This window comes from Somniosus microcephalus, chromosome 4, assembly GCF_052327205.1.
Source record: "Somniosus microcephalus isolate GS21.2 chromosome 4, FLI_Smic_1.0, whole genome shotgun sequence".
In the NCBI taxonomy this organism is placed as follows: domain Eukaryota; kingdom Metazoa; phylum Chordata; class Chondrichthyes; order Squaliformes; family Somniosidae; genus Somniosus; species Somniosus microcephalus.
The window spans coordinates 43,836,818-43,851,582 of record NC_140990.1 but is presented as its reverse complement, the minus strand read 5'-3'; the positions used below and the strand labels follow the sequence as shown (position 1 = coordinate 43,851,582).

At 52.1% G+C, this 14,765-nt stretch overlaps 1 protein-coding gene across 1 annotated transcript in view; it reads right to left on the bottom strand.

The window, feature by feature from the left end:
- Nucleotides 1-13,815, bottom strand: part of LOC147118758 (uncharacterized) — a 62,602-nt gene extending 48,787 nt beyond the window's left edge. Inside the window, exon 1 of the mRNA XM_085984604.1 lies at nt 13,740-13,815. The gene's annotated coding sequence lies outside the window, so the exon portion shown is untranslated. The remainder of the gene's footprint in view (nt 1-13,739) is intronic.
- Between the last annotated feature and the right edge of the window lie 950 nt (nt 13,816-14,765).

The window sequence follows — 14,765 nt, the reverse complement described above, 5'->3', positions numbered from 1 at the left end:
CAGGACTCTCCAGGTGTTCGGGGAAACAATGGACAGGACTCTCCAGGTGTTCGGGGAAACAATGGACAGGACTCTCCAGGGCTTCGGGGCAACAATGGACAGGACTCTCCAGGGCGTCGGGGCAACAATGGACAGGACTCTCCAGGGCTTCGGGGCCACAATGGACAGGACTATCCAGGGCTTCGGGGCCACAATGGACAGGACTATCCAGGGCGTCGGGGCAACAATGGACAGGTCTATCCAGGGCTTCGGGGCCACAATGGACAGGTCTATCCAGGGCTTCGGGGCCACAATGGACAGGTCTATCCAGGGCGTCGGGGCCACAATGGACAGGACTCTCCAGGGCGTCGGGGCAACAATGGACAGGACTCTCCAGGGCTTCGGGGCCACAATGGACAGGACTATCCAGGGCTTTGGGGCCACAATGGACAGGACTATCCAGGGCGTCGGGGCAACAATGGACAGGACTATCCAGGGCTTCGGGGCCACAATGGACAGGACTATCCAGGGCGTCGGGGCAACAATGGACAGGTCTATCCAGGGCGTCGGGGCCACAATGGAGAGGACTATCCAGGGCTTCAGGGCCACAATGGACAGGACTATCCAGGGCCACAATGGACAGGACTATCCAGGGCTTCGGGGCCACAATGGACAGGACTATCCAGGGCCACAATGGACAGGACTATCCAGGGCGTCGGGGCAACAATGGACAGGTCTATCCAGGGCTTCGGGGCCACAATGGACAGGACTATCCAGGGCTTCGGGGCCACAATGGACAGGTCTATCCAGGGCGTCGGGGCCACAATGAACAGGTCTATCCAGGGCGTCGGGGCAACAATGGACAGGTCTATCCAGGGCTTCGGGGCCACAATGGACAGGACTATCCAGGGCTTCGGGGCCACAATGGACAGGACTATCCAGGGCTTCGGGGCCACAATGGACAGGACTATCCAGGGCTTCGGGGCCACAATGGACAGGACTATCCAGGGCTTCAGCCCAACAATGGAGAGGACTGTCCACAGCTTTGAGTCGGCTATGGAAAGGACTGTTCAGGGCTTGGGACAATCCCTGGAAAGGTCTGTCCAGGGCTTGTCCGAGGCAGTGGAGCAGTTGGCACCTGCCTTGTCCGAAGCAATGGGAAGAACTGTCCAGGGCTTCTCCGAAGCACTGGCACCTGGCACACAGGTCCTCACTGTTGCCACGCAGTCACTTGCTGGGCTCCTCCACACCCAGATTGAGGCAACGCAATCTCTCACTGCAGCCACCCTCTCTGCATCAGTTAGGATCACCCCGGGCCCTTCCAGTCCCATACAAGGCCAGGAATCAGTGGAGCATGCGATTGTGGCGGATGAGCCGAGCCGCTCCCCTCAGATAGCCAGTGTGTCGTCCGACCATGGTGCAGGTGTCCTCTCTCGGCAGGAGACCATTGCACATGCCAGCGCTGGGACGTCTGCATTGCAGCTGCCACCACCTGCAGCCCACACTGCTTCCAGCCATGGTCACATCAAGCATCCTGCGTCTGCACCCTCCAAGCCCAGAGGTCGGCCAGGCCGTCCCTCAGGGGCTTCTGCGCTTCCACACAGTCAGCAGGCGTCCCCCAGCCTTGAGCCCGCCACTGGGGTCCAATTACGGAGGAGCAGCAGGGAGGGAAGGGGCCGGGTGCGAAAGAGAAGTCGTTCTCCCTCAAGGGGCCAGTTGTAGAGGGAGGTGCTGAGACGTTTCTATGTCCAAATTCAAGGACACCCTCACCCGTTATTATATTTGCAGAAGGTTTGTTGAGTTTTGCGGCTTTGCCGAAGAGTTCACAGTTATTTAGTAACTTATGGTTTCTGTTGACATTACGTTGTTTTGCTGTAACGAAAGACTTTTGTGCCAATAAACAGAAGTTTCAATGTGGCATGGTGCACGTGACTACTTTCAGTGATGCTGGCATTCAGAGGCCGTCAAACATCCAAAGTGCGCATGAGTTAAGACTCTCATCATTCCGCCACAGGGGTCTCGAAACGACTCCTGATGAGCCTCTGACGTATGGCCCTTCCACTTTCAGCAGCCCTTCCATCTTCCTCCTCCTCCTCCTCATCCTCCTCCTGCTCTGCTGGTCGTTGAGGGACAGGTGGAATTGGCTGGGAATTGGCGTCGATTCGCCAAGTTGTGGAGCATGCAGCAGACGACGATGTGTCCCACTTGCTACGGCGAGTACTGCAGGGATCCCCCCGAATGTTCCAGACATCGGAAACGCTTTTTGAGGACACCAAAAGTATGCTGTTTACTGTGCCTGTTTGCCTGATGGCCGCTGATCAGCTCTTCTGCTGGGGTGTCGGCCACACGGAGTGTTGTCATCAGCCATGGCCAGAGAGGATAGCCCTTGTCCCCAGTAAGCCAGCCTCGTCTTCGAGCCAGCCCCTCAAAAAGGTTACAAACTGAGGTCAACCGCAGGATAAAGGCATCGTGGCTGCACCCTGGGAAATGCGCGGTGACTGCCATGATGATTTGGCGGTGGTCACAGACCAGCTGCATGTTGAGGGAGTGGAACCCCTTGCGGTTGCGGAAGTCCTAAGGATGATGGCATGGCGCCCTCAAAGCCACGTGTGTGCTGTCAGTCGCCCCCTGCACCATGGGGAAGTCCGCAATAGAAGCGATACCCTGCGCGCGCTCCGCCTGCTTGTGCAGGGTCAGAGGCAAGGTCATGAATTGACACCTTCGCCTATAAAGAGCATCTGTAACTTGCCGGATTCAACAGTGGACTGCAACCTGAGCGACAGTCGCAATGTCCCCAATGGCTGACTGAAAGGATCCGTTGGCATAAAAATTGAGGCCATCAGTCAGTTTAGCGATCACGGACAGAGAGGTTCTGCACCGTTCACGCGGCTGCAGATCCTGACCAAGCAGGTGGCACAGATCAGTAACAATGTCCCTCCAGAATCGGAGCCTTCGCAAACACTGCTCCTCCAACATGTCAAGGCTTGACACCTGCTGCCTAAAGACCCTCGCAGCATCCCGTCGGATTGGCCGACCTCCATTGCCACTCCTCCTTCTGGCCAATCCCGGCCCTCTCTCCCGCCTTCTCTCTGCCCCTTCACAGTGTTGGGCGATGAGGCCGTCGCCCTCCAAAGAAGCTCCCATTCCGATGCCAGTTGGTCAAAAGGCTTTTAGGTGTAGTGCTGCAAGTGCTTCGGACAGGTTTGAAGGTCCCAAGTACTCTAAAGCTAAATTCCCAAAACTCCGCTCCACAGTAGCTCGCCAGCTCTCTCCAGCAACGATCGCAATGAGCAGGCCAAGTGGCTGAAGATTCTGCACTAGAGCTGTCCCCTTTAAATAGCGCCCCCCTACTCCGAGAAGGGCCTGCTAGCCCTCCCTCAAACTGTCACTAATAGCGCTAGGAGTTAAGGCTCCGGGCGCCACCCAATATGCGCTCAGGCGCTCCTAGAAGGCGTTGCACACTGAAATGACATCATGATCTGCTTGCGCTCGCAAACACTTAGCGCAGGCGCTAAATGTATAGTCAATATCTGAGTTGTCGCTATCTTCATAGCGACCGCCCCAACATAGGGTATCGCCCCAATTCTAGGTCTCTTTAGGCGCTCAGCACCGGCGCTACCAACCGAATTTCTAGGCCATTACATTTAGTTCCCTCGTCTAGATCATTAATATATATTGTGAATAGCTGGGGTCCAAGGACCGATCCCTGCGGTACCCCACTAGTCACTGCCTGCCACTCGGAAAAAGACCCGTTTATTCCAACTCTTTGCTTTCTGTCTGCCAACAGCTCTCTATCCAAGTCAATACCTTGCCCCCAATCCCATGTGCCTTAACTTTACACGCTAATCTCTTACGCGGGACCTTATCAAAAGCCTTCTAAAAATCCAAATACACCACATCCACTGGTTCTCCCTTATCTATTTTACCAGTTACATCCTCAAATAATTCCAGTAGATTAGTCAAGCATAATTTACCTTTTGTAAATCCATGTTGACTTTGTCCGATCCTGTCACTGTTTTCCAAGTGCTCTGCTGTTACATCTTTTATAATGGACTCTAGCATTTTCCCCACTACCGATGTCAGGCTTACTGGTCTACAATTCCCCGTTTCCTATCTACCACCTTTTTTCAATAGTGGGGTAACATTAGCTACCCTCCAATCCATGGGTACTGTTCCAGAGTCTATTGAATTTTGGAAGATGACCAGCAATGCATCTACTATTTCTAGGGCCACTTCCCTAAGTACCCTGTATGTAGATTATTATCAGGCCCTGGGGATTTATCGGCCTTCAATCCCGTCAATTTTCCTAACACCATTTCCCTACAAATACTGATTTCATTCAGTTCCTCCCTTTCATTAGACCCTATGTTCCTCGACCTCTCTGGGAAGTTATTTGTGTCCTCCTTTGTGAAGACAGAACCAAAGTATGTATTTAATTGGGCTGCCATTTCTTTGTTCCTCATTATAAATTCCCCTGATTCTGACTGCAAGGGACCTATGCTTGACGTCACCAATCTTTTTCTCTTCACATATCTATAAAAGCTTTTACAGTCAGTTTTTATGTTCCCTGCAAGCTTACTCTATTTCCCCCCTCTTAATTAATCCCTTTGTCCTCCTTTGCTGAATCTTAAACTGCTCCCAATCCTCAGGTTTACTGCTTTTTCTGGCCAATTTATATGTCCTCTCCTTGGATCTTATGCTATCCCTAATTTCCCTTGTTAGCCTCAGTTGAGTCACCTTCTTTGTTTTATTTTTATGCCAAACAGGGATGAACAAATTCTGTAGTTCATCCATGTGATCTTTGAATGTTTGCCATTGCCTATCCACCGTCAACCCTTTGAGTGACATTCCCCAATCAATCCTACCCAACTCGCGCCTCATACCATCGTAGTTTCCTTTATTTAAATTCAGGACCCTAGTCTCTGAGTCAACTACTTCATTCTTCATCTTAATGAAGAATTCTATCATATTATGATCACTCTGACCCGTCAGAACTGCTTGTTCTTTAGTGTCAGCCAGTGGCTCAGTTGGTAGCACTCTTGCCGCTGAGCCAGAAAGTTGTGCGAGACCGGAGAAGCAGCGGACCTGCGCGGGAGCAGCCCGAGGCTGCTGAGTATAAGAGGGAGCAGTCAGAGGCACCGAGGCCCACAGCCCCGAGACCGGAGAAGCAGCGGACCTGCGCGGGAGCAGCCCGAGGCGGCTGAGTATAAGAGGGAGCAACCAGAGGCACCGAGGCCCACAGCCCCGAGACCGGAGAAGCAGCGGACCTGCGTGGGAGCAGCCCGAGGCGGCTGAGTATAAGAGGGAGCAGTCAGAGGCACCGAGGCCCACAGCCCCGAGAAGCAGCGGACCTGCGCGGGAGCAGCCCGAGGCGGCCGAGTATAAGAGGGAGCAGTCAGAGGCACCGAGGCCCACAGCCCCGAGACCGGAGAAGCAGCGGACCTGCGCGGGAGCAGCCCGAGGCGGCCGAGTATAAGAGGGAGCAGTCAGAGGCACCGAGGCCCACAGCCCCGAGACCGGAGAAGCAGCGGACCTGCGCGGGAGCAGCCCGAGGCGGCCGAGTATAAGAGGGAGCAGTCAGAGGCACCGAGGCCCACAGCCCCGAGACCGGAGAAGCAGCGGACCTGCGCGGGAGCAGCCCGAGGCGGCCGAGTATAAGAGGGAGCAGTCAGAGGCACCGAGGCCCACAGCCCCGAGACCGGAGAAGCAGCGGACCTGCGCGGGAGCAGCCCGAGGCAGCCGAGTATAAGAGGGAGCAGTCAGAGGCACCGAGGCCCACAGCCCCGAGACCGGAGAAGCAGCGGACCTGCGCGGGAGCAGCCCGAGGCGGGAGAGCTTAAAGGCTTGAGAGGGAGCAGTCAGAGGCACCGAGGCCCACAGCCCCGAGACCGGAGAAGCAGCGGACCTGCGCGGGAGCAGCCCGAGGCGGGAGAGCTTAAAGGCTTGAGAAGGAGCAGTCAGAGGCACCGAGGCCCACAGCCCCGAGACCGGAGAAGCAGCGGACCTGCGCGGGAGCAGCCCGAGGCGGGAGAGCTTAAAGGCTTGAGAGGGAGCAGTCAGAGGCACCGAGGCCCACAGCCCCGAGACCGGAGAAGCAGCGGACCTGCGCGGGAGCAGCCCGAGGCGGGAGAGCTTGAAGGCTTAAAAGGGAGCAGCCCGAGGCGTACCAATCCAGGTTCCAGGAGAGAGGTAAAAAGTAATCCAAGTGTGACGTCACCAGGGAGCAGGTAAGTGATTGGTTGGTGAGTATTTCTCTCTTTTCAATACAAGCTTGAATTCTGTGGTGTTAAATTTCTGTGGTGTAGTGGGGATAGTTGGTAAATAAAGTGCCCTAGAGTATACCTGTAACTGGGGTATTGAATAAATTTTTTAATTAATTAAAGGAGTAAGTCATGGTAGGAGAGTTCAGACCCGTGTTCTGCTCCTCTTGCTCCATGTGGGAAGTCAGGGACGCTGCCAGTGTCCCTGACGACCATGTGTGCGGGAAATGCATCCAGCTGCAGCTACTTGTAGACTGCATTGCGGCGCTCGAGCTGCAGGTGGATGAATTTTGGAGCATGCGCGATGCTGAGAGGGTCGTGGATAGCACGTTTAGCGAGTTGTTCACGCCTCAGGGTAGGGCAGCACAGGGGGTGACCATCAGGCGGAGCAACAAAGGCAGGCAGGTAGTGCAGGGAACCCCTGCAGACATCCCCCTTTCAAACAGGTATACCAAGTTGGATACTGTTGAGGGGGATGACTCACCAGGGGAAGGCAGCAGCAGCCAGCTTCCTGGCACCAGGGACGCTTCTGCTGCTCAGGAAGGGAGGAAAAAGAGTGGGAGAGCAATAGTGGTAGGGGATTCTATCGTAAGGGGAACAGATAGGCGTTTCTGTGGCCGCAAACGTGACTCCAGGATGGTTTGTTGCCTCCCTGGGGCCAGGGTCAGGGATGTCACTGAGCGGCTACAGGGCATTCTTAAGGGGGAGGGTGAGCAGGCAGAGGTCGTGGTCCACATTGGGACCAACGACATAGGTAGGAAGGGGGATGAGGTCCTGCATCAAGAATTTAGGGAGCTAGGTAACAGATTAAAGAGCAGGACCTCAAAGGTTGTAATCTCTGGATTACTCCCAGTGCCACGTGCTAGTGAGTATAGGAATGGGAGGATAGAGCAGATGAATGCGTGGCTAAAGAGTTGGTGTAGGGGGGAGGGTTTTACTTTCCTGGATCACTGGGCCTGCTTCTGGGAAAGCTGGGACTTGTACAAGTCGGACGGGTTGCACCTGAACCAGAGTGGGACAAATATCCTTGCGGGGAGGTTTGCTAGCACTGTTGGGTGGGGTTTAAACTAACTTGGCAGGGGGATGGGATACAGAGGGGAGCTGAAATAGGGGGTGATGTGCTGCCAATTATAGAGAAAAAAACAAGTCAGCTTGGTAGACAGGGCAAATATATAAGGGCAAGGCTGGATGGCATCTATTTTACTTGCAAGACTCCTTGCATTAAGGTGGATGAACTGAAGGTGTTGATAAACACATGGGAGTATGATATTGTTGCTATCACGGAGACATGGTTGAGGGAGGGGCAAGACTGGCAGCTCAATATTCCGGGGTACAGAATCTTCAGGCGAGACAGAGGGGGAGGTATAAGAGGAGGGGGTGTCGCAATATTAATTAAGGAGTCAATTACTGCAGTAAGGAGGGATGATATATTAGCAGGTTCCTCTAATGAGGCCATATGGGTGGAGCTTAAAAACAAAAAGGGGGCAAGCACTTTGATGGGAGTGTACTATAGGCCTCCAAACAGTCAGGGGGAGATAGAGGAACAGATATGTAGGCAAATCTCAGAGAAATGTGCAAATAATAGGGTAATAATAATGGGGGATTTCAACTTCCCCAATATTAACTGGGATAGTCAGAGTGTGAAAGGCTCAGAGGGTGTAGAATTCTTAAAGTGCATCCAGGAGAGCTTTTTGAGCCAGCATGTAGAAAGTCCTACAAGACAGGGGGCGGTACTGGACCTAATTCTAGGGAATGTGGCCGGCCAAGTGGAGAAAGTGCTAGTAGGTGAGCACTTTGGTGACAGTGACCATAATATGGTAAGATTTAAGGTGGTCATGGAAAAGGACAGGGATGGGCCGGAAATAAAGGTTCTAAATTGGGGGAAGGCCGATTTTAATAGGATAAGGCAGGATCTGGCCAAAATGGACTGGGATCAGCTACTTGTAGGAAAATCCGCATCAGAGCAATGGGAGGCTTTCAGAAGGGAGATTGGGATCATACAATGGCAACATGTTCCCGTAAAGGTCAAGGGTGGTTCCAAAAACCACAGGGAACCTTGGATGTCAGGGGGTATACGAGAATGGATTAGGAAAAAAAGGAGGGCTTTTGGCAGATACAAAAGGCTAAAGACGGAGGAAGCCCTAGAGGAGTACAAAAAGTGCAGGGGGATACTTAAAAAAGAAATTAGGAGATCAAGGAGGGGCCATGAAATAACACTGGCGAGCAAAATAAAGGAAAATCCTAAGATGTTTTATAAGTATATTAAGGGTAAGAGGATAACTAGGGAAAAAATAGGGCCCATTAGGGACAAAAGTGGCAATCTGTGTGTGGAGCCGGAAGATGTAGGAGGGGTTCTAAATGAATTTTTTGCATCTGTTTTCACTATGGAGAAGGACGATGTAGACATAGAAATAGGGCGGGGGGACTGTGATATGCTCGAACATATTCACATCGAGAGGGAGGAGGTATTGGCGGTTTTAGCTGGCCTAAAAATGGATAAATTCCCAGGCCCGGATGAAATGTATCCCAGGCTGCTGTGTGAGGCAAAGGAAGAGATTGCGGGGGCTCTAACACATATATTCAGGACTGCTCTGGCCACAGGGGATGTGCCAGAGGACTGGAGAACCGCTAATGTAGTACCATTATTCCAGAAGGGAAGTAGGGAAAAACCGGGGAACTACAGGCCAGTGAGCCTAACATCAGTGGTAGGAAAATTATTGGAAAAAATTCTGAGGGACAAAATTTGTCTCCACTTGGAGAGGCAAGGATTAATCAGGGATAGTCAACATGGCTTTGTCAAGGGAAGATCATGTCTGACTAATTTGATTGAATTTTTTGAGGGGGTGACTTGGTGTGTGGATGAGGGTAACGCAGTGGATGTGGTATATATGGATTTCAGTAAGGCCTTCGATAAAGTCCCGCACAGGAGACTGGTCAAGAAGGTAACAGCCAATGGAATCCAGGGTGCCTTGGCACATTGGATACAAAACTGGCTTAGTGACAGAAGGCAGAGGGTGATGGTCGAAGGTTGTTTTTGTGACTGGAAGCCTGTGGCCAGTGGGGTACCACAGGGATCGGTGCTGGGTCCCTTGCTGTTTGTGGTCTACATTAATGACTTGGATATGAATGTAAAAGGTATGATCAGTAAGTTCGCAGATGATACAAAAATTGGTAGGGTGGTAAATAGCGAGGAGGGTAGCCTCAGTCTGCAGGACGATATAGCTGGGTTGGTCAGGTGGGCGGAACAGTGGCAAATGGAATTTAACCCGGAAAAGTGCGAGGTGATGCACTTTGGGGGGACTAACAAGGCAAGGGAATACACAATGAATGGTAAGACCCTAGGCAAGACGGAGGGTCAGAGGGATCTGGGTGTGCAAGTACACAGATCCCTGAAGGCGGCGGAACAGGTGGATAAGGTGGTAAAAAAGGCATATGGGATACTTGCCTTCATTAGCCGAGGCATTGAATATAAGAGCAAGGAGGTTATGATGGAGCTGTATAAAACACTGGTTAGGCCACAGCTGGAATACTGTGTGCAGTTCTGGTCGCCACACTACAGGAAGGATGTGATCGCGTTGGAGAGGGTGCAGAGGAGGTTCACCAGGATGTTACCGGGGCTGGAGCGCTTCAGCTATGAAGAGAGGCTGGACAGATTGGGTTTGTTTTCCTTGGAGCAGAGGAGGCTGAGGGGGGACATGATTGAGGTGTACAAAATTATGAGGGGCATAGATAGGATGGATGCTGAGGGGCTTTTTCCCTTAGTAGAGGGGTCAATAACTAGGGGGCATAGATTCAAGGTAAAGGGCGGGAGGTTTAGAGGGGATTTGAGAAAGAACTTTTTCACCCAGAGGGTGGTTGGAGTCTGGAACTCACTGCCTGAAAGGGTTGTGGAGGCAGGAACCCTCACAACATTTAAGAAGCATTTGGATGAGCACTTGAAATGCCATAGCATACAAGGCTACGGACCAAATGCTGGAATATGGGATTAGATCAGACAGGGCTTGATGGCCGGCGCGGACACGATGGGCCGAAGGGCCTCTATCCGTGCTGTATAACTCTATGACTCCAGAGACTTGAGCACCAAAAATCTAGGCTGACACTCCAGTGCAGTGCTGAGGGAGAGCTGCATTGTCGGTGGTGCCGATTTTTGGAGTAGATGTTAAACCAAGGCCCCATCTGCTCTCTCAGGTGGACATCAAAGATCCTATGGTACTATTTCAAAGAAGAAAAGCAAAGAGAGGGCATGAAAAAATATTGGCAAGGAAAACAAGTGGAGCCTATTAGGGACCATAAAGGTAACCTGCGTGTGGAAGCAGAAGACATGAATATGGTTCTTAATGAATACTTTGCGCCTGTTTTCACAAAAGAGAGGGACGATGTAGACATTGCAATCAAGGAGGAGGAGTGTTGCAGTGGGGAAAGAGTTGAACGGACATCGCTGGCAGTTTCACTGAATGGTGTAATAAAGACCATACTTTGCAGTAATAAGCTTTTTCTAAGTTGCTGAATTGGCAGTGGAGATAACATAGCCGGACATGGAACCAACAGAGGTCAGAGGTGCAACAACAGATTGACATATACTTTTCCGATAATAAAGGCGGTACTTTAATGTAACGCGGCATAGGCAACCAATCAGTGAAGATGCATGTGGGCCAAGGTCCAATCAGGTGGCAGGAATGAATTGTGCATGAGATGGCCATGTGTGTTGTAATGTATAAAAATGTAGTGTTTGCTGTGGCAATTTGGAAAGGTCTGGCTAAGACAGAGCAGACTGTTTCCCCACCGGTGTAATAAAACAACTTGACTATCGATCTAAAACCTTGTGTCGAGTGTTGGTTTAAAATACTCCACAACAATTGGCGTCACGAACAGGATTCGAACCTGTGCGGGGATAGACAGTATACATGGACCAGGGTCCCGCAGGGGTTCCACAATTGTCCAAATATATTCCACCGTGTACTGAGTCAAGCCTTAGACGGGTTAGACCTATTAAAGTACCAAAGTACCTACTCCAATATGTCGATGACATAATGATTGCATCAGAGGATGCCAAAGGACACGTGGGAGCATTACTAGACACCCTCCAGACACTTCAGAAAGCTGGCTTTAAATTGAACCCCCAAAAAAAAAGGCAAAAGTTGGACTGTCCAAAGTAAAGTATCTGGGGCACGAAATGAGCCAGGGGTATAAGGCACTCCCGCAGGAACGAAAGGCAGCCATAAAAGACATGCCAAGGCCAGTGACCGTCCGGGGAGTGAGGAAAGTGTTGGGACTGTTTAACTACTGCAGGAATTTTATATCAGATTTTGCAGGGAAAGCAGAGCCGATTCAACGGTTGGTTAAAGGGGGAGACCCGCCACTGATAAGATAGAATGGGAATCGGAGCAGGACGAGGCTTATGCAAAATTAAAAGCAGCCCTGACGTCTGCACCCGCACTAGGATTGCCAAATATAGTCAAACCATTCCATATCTACTATATTTAGTATATAGACGGGAACTTCTATAACGCTGCAGTCACCCAAGAGTATGGGGGAGATATGAGGCCAATTGCCTATTACTCTACCCAACAAACCCCCGTGGCTGAAGGAATGGTGAGATGCATGGCGGCCCTCGACTGCGCCACATGGGCGGTGCGGATATGCGAGCCCGTCACTATGTCAGGACAGCTGATATTACACACACAACACACAATGTGGACCTGCTAAACACAGGCAAAATGAAGGTTGTATCAGACAGAAGGAGGGCGGCTTGGGAAGCAGTATTGATACCCAAGGACAGATCAGTCCAGATTATAAGGGAACATAGAGTCAACCCCGCAGAGGGAATGCTAACAGAGGGTGAGGCACATGAGGTCAGAGGAACCGTATCAGAATCACCCCTTGAAAATCCCCAAAACAGCTTTTATGTAGACGGATCTCGCTGATATATAAATGGGGAGCCACACACGGTTGGGCAGTAGTATCCGAGAACGGAGAAACAGTCGCAAAGGGAGGGCTTGAAGGAGGAACCTCAGCACAGGTAGCAGAGCCAGTGGCTCTCACGGAAGCATTGAAATTAGCAAAGGGAAAACGAGTAAATATATACACAGACAGTGGGTATGCGTTTGGGGTAGTGTATGATTATATGATACCATGGAATAGGAGAGGATATGTAACCTCTGGAGGAGGACAAATACAGCATGAGGAGGTAGTGAGAGACCTATTAGAAGCAGTAAAAGGAGAAGAGGTAGCAGTGATTAAAATAAAGGCACACCGCAAGATAGTGAGCGAGCAACAAAAAGGAAATATGCTAGCTGATCAGGCAGCAAGAGCAACAGGTAGAATAACAGCAGAGGAAGTGAACATTAAAAGAATCCAAGAGGAGACTGAAATGGAGGAGCAGGAACAGTGGACAAGGGCAGAGTCCCAGGACCAGCTGCTAGTGGGCATGCTCAGGGGCAAAGTCCCAGGACCAGCTGCTAGTGGGCATGCTCAGGGGCAGAGTCCCAGGATCAGCTGCTAGTGGGCATGCTCAGGGGTAGCAGAATCCCAGGACCAGCTGCTGGGGCACATGCTCAGGGCCAGAGTCCCAGGACCAGCTGCTGGTGGGCATGCTATGGGGCAGCGGAGTCCCAGGACCAGCTGCTAGTCTGCATGCTCAGGGACAGAGTCCCAGGACCAGCTGCTAGTGGGCATGCTCAGGGGCAGAGTCCCAGGACCAGCTGCTAGTGCGCATGCTCAGGGGCAGAGTCCCAGGACCAGCTGCTAGTGCGCATGCTCAGGGGCAGAGTCCCAGGACCAGCTGCTAGTGGGCATGCTCAGGGGCAGAGTCCCAGGACCAGCTGCTAGTGCGCATGCTCAGGGGCAGAGTCCCAGGACCAGCTGCTAGTGCGCATGCTCAGGGGCAGAGTCCCAGGACCAGCTGCTAGTGGGCATGCTCAGGGGCAGAGTCCCAGGACCAGCTGCTAGTGCGCATGCTCGGGGGCTGCAGAGTCCCAGGACCAGCTGCTAGTGGGCATGCTCAGGGGCAGAGTCCCAGGACCAGCTGCTAGTGGGCATGCTCGGGGGCTGCAGAGTCTCAGGACCAGCTGCTAGTGGGCATGCTCAGGGGCAGCAGAGTCCCAGGACCAGCTGCTAGTGGGCATGCTCAGGGGCAGCAGAGTCCCAGAACCAGCTGCTAGTGGGCATGCTCAGGGGCAGCAGAGTCCCAGAACCAGCTGCTAGTGGGCATGCTCAGGGGCAGAGTCCCAGGACCAGCTGCTAGTGCGCATGCTCAGGGGCAGAGTCCCTGGACCAGCTGCTAGTGCGCATGCTCAGGGGCAGAGTCCCTGGACCAGCTGCTAGTGCGCATGCTCAGGGGCAGAGGCTCAGGACCAGCTGCTAGTGCGCATGCTCGGGGGCGACACACTGGGTAACGATCGTTAACGGTTGAAGAGTCGGAATTACCGGCGGAAAGCCAGTTTTATCAGCTAGACGGACGAGCGGAGAGAAACGGGGAAATAAATGGCGGTAAACGCAAACCTGGGAGTCCGAGGGTCCCAGGAAGCGAACGGAGCGGATTCAGCCTCGCGGAGTGGGTCAGACTTCCTCAGCAACACGTGATCGGGGCCTCAGTGACGTTTTCGCCTCATGGACACGTGACCCGGGCCCAGGCCTGATTGACGGGAGCTTCCGACCAATAGAGAGCGAGCGGGGCGGGGCAGTAGGAGCGAGCCGGCGGCGGCTCCTCCAACCAATCGGGGAGCCCGAGGGGCGGGACTAGCGCCGGCTGATTGCCTGATCCGCAGGGCAGCGAGTTTATCCAGTCTCTTGTTCAGGGCCCGGGGAGGCTGTGGGCCTCACTGGTGTTTGTGGGATCTCTCTGAATCCACTCGATCAAAGCATTTCATAATTTTAAAGACCTTTATTAGGTCATCCCTCTGCCAAGAGAAGAGGCCCAGCCTGTTCATCCTTTCCTAATATGTATACCCTCGCATTTCTAGTATAATCCTTGTAAATCTTCTCTGCACCCTCTCCAGTGCCTCTATATCCTTGTTATAATATGGCGACCAGAACTGTACGCAGTCCTCCAAGTGTGGTCTGATGAAGGTTTGATACAAGTTTAGCATAACTTCTCTACTTTTCAATTCTATCCCTCTAGAAATAAACCCTACTTTTAGTGATTTATGTCGTTGTACTCTGAGATCCTTTGCTCCTCTACCCCACCCAGGCTCGCGCCCACCAAGGAATAAGTGACCTCCCTATTCTTCCGACCAAAATTTAATACCTCACATTTATGTGTTGAAATTCATTTGCCCATTCTGCAAGTTTATTAATGTCTTCCTGTAATTTGTTGTGGTCCTCCTCAGTATTGACTATACCCTCCAATTTGGTGTCATCCACAAATTTAGAAATTGTGTTTTTGGTTCCAAAGTCTATGATGTGCCTCAATAATTCCGAGACTCGAAGGTAGCAGAACAGAACAAGGCTTTTATTAACTTAGAACGAAACACGTAAGCGAGAGAGATGTCGTCCTTCGGGAGATTGGGGCTAGACTGAAAGCTAGCT